The following is an 8,273-nucleotide window of genomic DNA, read 5'->3' as shown; positions in this document are numbered from 1 at the left end:
GTAAAACGTCCCATTAGTTTCAATCTGTTTTGAGGAGAAACCCAATAACTCTCTAAATGAATTATCAATTGTGAAATCAACCTTGTAGTTATTAATAAGTTTATTGGTTGATTTTGAAGTATGTTTTTGAATATCTATAACAATATTTTTTGGTTCATCACCCTGTTCTTTCATAAGACGAACAATTTCGGAAGATATTTGAGAAATGTCATATGCTCCGGGTGAGACTGTTATCGTTTTGTATCCACTTCCTGGATTATAACTAAACTTGTCATTTTTCTCAGTGATATTAAATAAGGTATTCTAAGTTTCCATGGACAATAAAGATGCCTCATATTCTTTTGTTGGGTCAAGATGTAGTGGGTATGGGAATGAAGATGTGTGGTCACTTGTGAAATTAAAACTCAGGATTGTGCTTCTCATCTTATTTAATATGAGATAAAATGTTTTTTTTATATTGATCAACTGATCTAAAATGGCTGATTCATTAAAACAATTGTTATTTCCAGCCTTCTTACTACCTAACACCAATTGCAGTCTATTAACTAATTGTGATGGGTCATTTGAAAGAAAACTAACACCTGAACCAAGGATACTTAAAGCCTGAATAATGTGTTTCTCCTTCTCATTCTTGCTACGTTTACCAGAAAGACTAACCCTATAATTAACAGAGTTCAGCAGATCAATATATATACTCTATCATCCTTATTTTTCATATCCAATGATTTAACAATATACTTTGATTCATCCCTCACAGTTGAAGCTTGTCTTCCATATTTTGTGAGAAGAAACAGTAATCTGGGGGTTAATTTAACAGGGGGTTGAGCAGAACTCAAGAACCTTAATTCATCTTTAGATATCAATACCATTTATTGAACAAGATGAAATATTGCTGGTTGTGCTGTTGGAATGAGTCCTGCTTTGGTTTTTGATTCCGCTGAATATTCATTGTTTTGAAGAGCATTCACAATATAATCAGGGGGTTGATTTTTCTCTTCCAGTTGTTGAAATAATCCCTCATCATCATATTCTAATTCTCCTATATGCTCTCATTTTTCCTCTGTCATTTGACTGAAATCTTTTATCATTTGAAGTTTTATAGGAGTATATTATATTGTGGGAACTGGGGAAACATCTACAATTTTTTCTTTGGAAGTTTTTAAACGTGGTTTAAAAAAATTTCTCGTTTTCTTTCAAATGCTTCTTCACCCGTTAGTTTCTGTCTGTACTTCTTCTTGATGTCTTTCTGTTGTTTTATGACTTTTGAAACCAACTCTTGATGTTCCTTAGATCTTCTTGCTCTTTCTTTTGCATCCATTTATTTATTGGAAAATATCATTTAATATCTCATCTTGTTTCACAACAATATATTTATATTTTTCAGTCGTGTGCTTCATGTAATCCCCAAATTCCTTTTTACCACATAATGTAGAACAATTGTCTCTCCAAACATTGTTTATATCTATTGAATTTAACTTGAATAAAAGAAAAGTATTAGCATTGTTTCTGATGGAACGACGAGAAAGTTGAAAGTACGATTGACGAAGATAAATACAATTACAAGAAGAATGTCTCCCTCTTGTGTAGTAGCTGTCCATTACCGTTTGGTTTCTCTCATTAACACAATCATCAAAGATAATGAGGTTCTTTTTTGATTTATCCCATTCTTGGGGAGACGGTATATCATCCATATTATCACTAAGAATACAAGTTATCGGTTTTGATTTCTTTTTACATCTCAGTGTATCACAAAATAGTTGTATTATATCTTCAATGTTATAATCATTTTGGTTTTTTTAAAGGTTAAATAAACCGATTATACCTTCTTTTTGAAAACCAGCATTAAAACCTTGAGAGAGTAGTTGATACTCTTGTTGAAAACTCGACATTGTGAAAATTATTAAATTATCATAATCGAAAAATTTGGAGTCAGGAGCATCTTCAAAAGTAAGCAGGTTTTTCCGCATCCGCTTGAACCAACTATGAGACATCTTAATGAATTTGGGAGATTTTTATGGTTGTTAAATTTTATCTTATTTTCCAAAATGGGTAAAAAATCATTCATTTATATATTTGGATAACAGGTTATTTAATTTATTATTGGATTTTTTAGAAAATCTATATTTTATCCTAAGTTCAGGTTTAATTTCAAGATAATCCATTATTTTATTTATACAATATCTTGTGTTGATATTTCCCTGAAAATGACAATCATGAATAATATATGACAACAATCCTTTGAACATTTCTCTTATAAGTTCAGTTTCTTCCCTTGTAAGGAAAGGTGTGTTATCACCCTCATACTTTACATTCATTTCTCGAATTACTCTTGTAAAGTAATTCATTTTTGGTGTAAATATAAAATAATTATTTTCCTTTTTATATTTTTTATTATCATTAATTAGATGATAATCACAGAATATACATTGTTTATAGGCTTTTGACTCTGTGTTTAATCCCACTCTATCACATGCAGGACAATTCTCAAATTTGTCATATGGAGAATCAGGGAAGTCTCGCATATTTATAAAGTAAAACTTTACTTAAACTAAAGTTCATCTTCAGAATCATCTATAAAACTATCATGATCACTCTCATAATCTTCAAAATCTTCAGTTGAATATTGACTCATATTTAATTCGTAGAAACAACATTACCATTGATATCTATATACTTTTTTTCATTACCAGATTCAACAACAACATTTTTTTCCATTAAAGGTAATTTTAAAATGATCCTTCACTACTATAGAATGAAATGTCATTTCACCTGATATATTAACATCCTTTATTTCATCAGGATGTTGAAAAAAATAGAAATTTCTCCTTGCATATTACAGATGGTCTTTTCCTTTCTTTCTAAAGCTTCATCCATAAGGTTTTTATTTTTTGATACGTTTTCTTGTTTCATTGCTTTTTCTAGTTTTTAATATATTACCAGAAGGAGAGGAGAAACTTTTGTTAGAAATACTTTCATTGATGTTCTTCCTGGTATGCCAAAAGCCCTTCCACTGAAGGAAATTGAAGAACTCATCTTATCCACCATAATTGTTTTTATCCAATAGTTGTTATATTCATCTTTGGTAAATTTTACATCCTTGACATATTTCTCAGTATATTTTACAAATGAAGAGATTGATTGAAAATTGTCTTTTGTGTCTTAAAACATTGTATTTATTAAGTGAAAAAAGTTTGAGGATAAAATGGTTTTAAGCACAGATTCACCTATAAATTAAATGAAATTTTCATCAAGAAAATTTTAGTTAAAGCAAAGTTTTATTTTATGTAAATATGGTGAATACAACGAACTGCGATGTTTGTAATCACGAATATAAACATTATAAAAAACACCTTCGAACCAACAAACACAGATTTAATCTATTTCATCAAATATCTCCTCTTGAGTTGGAAAGAAAACATTGTGATATCTGCTCAAAGGATGTTTTAAAGAGTAGTTATAAGAATCACCTTCAATCACAAAAACACAAGAAAAATGAGTTTAAAGTAAAGGGAGACTATTACATTGAAAACACTGATGGGGAATTAAAAGGGAATATAAAAATAAGGATTTTTCAAATTGGAGAACCCAGTCCATCATCAATAGCTGAATCAATTGAAAGAGTGAAACCTGATGTTGAAAAGGTTGTGAAAAAGACATTAAAATAAATGAAAACTTTAAAGGTTTATATGGGAGTGAAAATGAATATGAAAAGACAACATGAAGAACAAAGAGCCTGGTGTTGGCGCAGTGGTTAGGGCAGCGGCTTGGGATTCAACAGGTCCTGAGTTCAAGCCCCGTTGGGCCACTGAATTAATACACCAGGGGGTTGACTCAGCCTGTCATCCTTCCGAGGTCAGCGAAATGAGTACCAGTATACTGGGCTGGTGTATACCCCGGTTAAAATAGGTGTACCATATCCCTGTGTCGGAAGAGGCGACCAGGGTTGCATCAGGAAGGGCATCCGGCGTAAAACATGTGCCAAATCACGATGCGGATCATACGGATGATCCGCTGTGGCGACCCCTAACGGGAGCAGCCGAAAGAAGAAGAAGAAGAAGAACATGAAGAACAAACTCCTTATATGAGAACAGATCTTCATTTTATAACATCATTTCAAGATTTTTTGAATAGTGGGGTTTATGAAGAACTATCAAGACAAGAGGTGGATGTTGATAATACAGTGGAAAGAAGTGGATTTAATATTTTAAAAATCATCTTTTTAGATATACACATTATAAAATCAAACCCTCTCAAAGCTTCTTCTTATATTGAATTACCAAAAGAAATAAAACTAAAGAAGGCAGTTGTTAATATTAAGAACAATGATAATAAATGTTTTCTCTGGTCTGTACTTGCTCACTTACATCCACCAACAATGTAATTCAGAAAGAGTAAAACAATATATGAAATATGAGAATACCTTAGACATGAAAGATTTAAAATTCCCAATGCCACTAACAGATGTTCCTCAATTTGAGAAAAATAATAATCTTTCTATTAATGAATATGGATTAACAGATACAAACAATGTTCAAATATAAAAATGAAGAAACACACATTGATCTTTCATATTTTAGTGTTGGAAAGAATTCACATTATACGTTCATCAATAATTTTTCAAGTTTAATCTCTTCTCAGGTATGCAGAACAGCAAACAAAATATATCCTTGTAAGCGATGTCTTAATTCATTTCATACAAAAGAACGATTAGAACAAATTTCAAAATATTGAAGTCAACATAAATCAGCTCGAATTATAATGCCCAAACCTGGTGAAAAGATTTCTTTTGAAGATTATAATAAATCTATCATGCACCCATTTGTGATATATGCTGATTTTCAATGTATCCTAAAAAAGATAAATACTGCTTCTCCTAATCCAAAAGAATCATATACAAATAAATATCAAAAACATATTCCTTGTGGTTTCTGTTATTATATTATAGAAAAGTATTATAAACTTGAACATTATAGTGGAAAAAAAGCTTCACAAGAGTTTGTAAAACGATTGGAAAAGGATTGTATTCGACAAACTAAATTTGTGAAAGAAAGAAATGAAACGATGAAATTAACCGAAGAAGAAAAATTAGAATTTAGAAAGAACAATGTCTGTCATATTTGTGAGGAGGAAATTGAGTCTATAGTTAAGGATCATTGTCATCTTACTGGGAAATATAGAGGTCCCGCTCATTCCTGTTGTAATCTTAATTATAAATTTCCTTCTTTTATTCCAATCTCTCTTCACAACAGCACCAACTATGATACACATCTATTTATAAATGAACTTTCAAAAACGCCAGGGAATATTTCTGCAATAAAAAACACAAGTCAAATGTATATTTCATTTCCAAAAATGATATTCACAAAACCTTTAACTCGTATTAGGTTTCTAGATTCATACAAGTTTATGGGAACACCACGAGCCAACCCAGCGTCAAATCTAAGCTCCACGGGGTCTTTTCCAAATCTTCATTCATTCTTTCCAAAAGAGGAAATTCTAACTAAAGAGGAGATTCAGATTAAAGAGAGAATTCAAAGTAAAGAGCAAATTCTAATTAATGAGGAAATTAATGAAGAAATTCTAACTGAAGATGAAATTCTAATTATAAAGAAAATTCAAACAATGAATGAAATTCGAACTAAAGAGGAAATTCTGATTAAATATGAAATTCTGATTAAAGAGGGAATTCTTATTGAGAGGAAATTCAAACAAGGAATGAAATTCAAAGTCAAGAGAAAATTCTTACAATTAGGGAATTTATGCTTATGATGATATGGATTCATTTATGAGATTTAAAGAAACACAACTTCCTTCAAAAGAAAGTTTTTATAATAACCATTATGAAGAAGAGATAAGTGATAAGGAATATAAACACACACAAGAAATTTGGAAAATCTTTAAGATAAAGAACCTGGGAGAATATCATGATTTGTATCTAAAAACAGATGTTTTATTGTGAGCTGATGTTTGAAGCTTTTAGATCACTCTGTCATAATAAAAATTGTTATGGATTAGATCCTGCCCACTATTTCACAGCTACTGGTTTAGCTTGGAGTGCAATGTTGAAAATGACAAAACAAGATACAGATTTAATCAGTGATGAAAGTATGCTTTTGATGATTAGGAAGTCTAAGAGAGGTGGAATATCACAAGTCTGTTCAAAAAGTTATGCTAAAGCAAATAATAAATATCTTCCAAATTATGATAGTGAAAAAGATAGTAATTATTTGATGTATTTTGATGCGAATAATTTGTATGGATGGGCAATGTCTCAATCTCTACCTTTTGGTAAATTGTTGTGGTTGGAAGAAAAGGATTATGAAAAGGCTTTGATGAATATTGTTATTTCTTCTCAAGAAGAATTGAATGAGGAAGAAGAAGGTTATTATTTTGAAGTTGATTTGAGGTACCTGAGCGATCTTCATAATAAGCATAATGACCTTCCTTTTGCATGTGAGAAAGAAACCCCAAAGAAAGAATGGTTAAGTGATTATCATAAAAGTTTTAATATTAAAGGCAAATCAACAGAAAAGTTATTAACAACATTCCATGATAAAGAGGCATATGTTTTGCATCAGAGAAGCTTGAAACAGTTTTTGAGAGAAGGATTGAGAGTAGCTAAAATTCATCGATTTTTAAAATTTAAACAAAGTCCTTGGATGAAAAAGTATATTAAATTCAATACAGATATGAGAACAAATACAAAAGTAAAATTTGAAGGGGAATTCTATAAATTGATGAATAATGCTCTCTTTGGAAAGATAATGGAGAATGTTAGAAACAGGCAAAACATTAGATTTGCAACATCTTGGAAAGAAGCTTCCAGATTGATAAATAAACCAAGTTTTAAGAGAGAAGAGGTTTTTTCAGAGAACTTTTCTGCTATTCATATGGAAAAGGAAAGTATTGTAATGGATAAACCAATTTATATTGGAACAGCAGTTCTTGATTTATCAAAGTGTTGATGTATGATTATTTGTACAATGGCTTAAAGAAAGAGTATGGTGAAAATGTTTCATTGTTGTATATGGACACTGATAGTTTTATCCTAAATATAAAAACTGATGATGTTTATAAAGATATGAAGAAAAATATTGGAGTATATGATACAAGTAATTTTAGTAAGAAGAGTGACTTATTTTCAAAAAAGAATGAAAAGGTTATTGGTAAGTTTTAGGATGAGTTGGGTGGAAAAGTAATGAGTGAGTTTATTGGATTGAGAGCAAAGGCATATGCTTTTCAGTATGGTGATCAGATTGATAAGAGGTTCAAGGGAATAAAGAAATATGGAATAAAGAAATCAATAACTTTTAGAAATTATTATAATTGTTTGATGAATAAGAAAGAAGAATATCGGAAAATGAATACAATAAGAAGCTATAAACATAAGATATAAAGTGAAGAAGTAAATAAAAAGCATTTGGAGCCTTTGCTGATCAGAGATTTATTTTAGATAATGGAATAGATTGTGTTCCATGTGGATATTGTATGATAGAGTGTATAGAATAGATTGTGTTTTAACGATGGGAAGGTGGTTTCGGGTTTTTAAGGGATACCGCCGTGTTTTTTCACAATATATAAATGGTCAAACCAAGTATTGATCAAACTTAAGAGTGGAGAAAATCTCAGTCTTGGTATTTTAATGGAAAACATAATGAATGTGAAAAATATCAAATAAGTCTTATTGAAAATATAACTAAAACAAAGGTAAATAAAACAAATAAGCGAATCAATTTAAAAACTAGTAAGTTAGAGGATGCAAAGAAAAAAAAATATCCTTGAATGGACTGAAAACTTTGATGGTTATCAATTGAACAATGGAAAAACAATTTACTATAATCTCAAAATGATATGTGGCTCAGGAGGTGGTCAAACAAGAGCATTAAGAGAAGTTTATCATTTTGTAATGACACAAAAGGGGTATCTTGAGAAATATAAAGATTCAAATGTTTTATTTTTAAATATTTTAGATGGGGATTATTGTGCAAAGAAAATTAAACTATTGAAGGAATTTGAGAATGAACAAATCTTTTTTGGTTCAATGAGTGAGCTAAACAATATGCATTGGTTATTTGAAAAAGAGTGCCCCTGGCCTTACATGTTTCAGGTGTTTCTTTAGAATCACCTTTAACAAATCACATTACTACTTTACTACTTTTACAAATCTTTATCTTATTGCATTGGTTATTTGAAAAAAGTGCCCCGAAGTTAAAAGGGGAGACAAATAAATATACTTTGGGATAAAAAGGGGGTTTATTTTTTAGGGGAAAAAA

The sequence above is a fragment of the Eptatretus burgeri genome, chromosome 11 (genome assembly GCF_056783735.1).
Source record: "Eptatretus burgeri isolate ZD-2024b chromosome 11, Ebu_testis_v1, whole genome shotgun sequence".
Lineage (NCBI taxonomy): Eukaryota > Metazoa > Chordata > Myxini > Myxiniformes > Myxinidae > Eptatretus > Eptatretus burgeri.
This window is presented reverse-complemented; position numbering follows the sequence as displayed.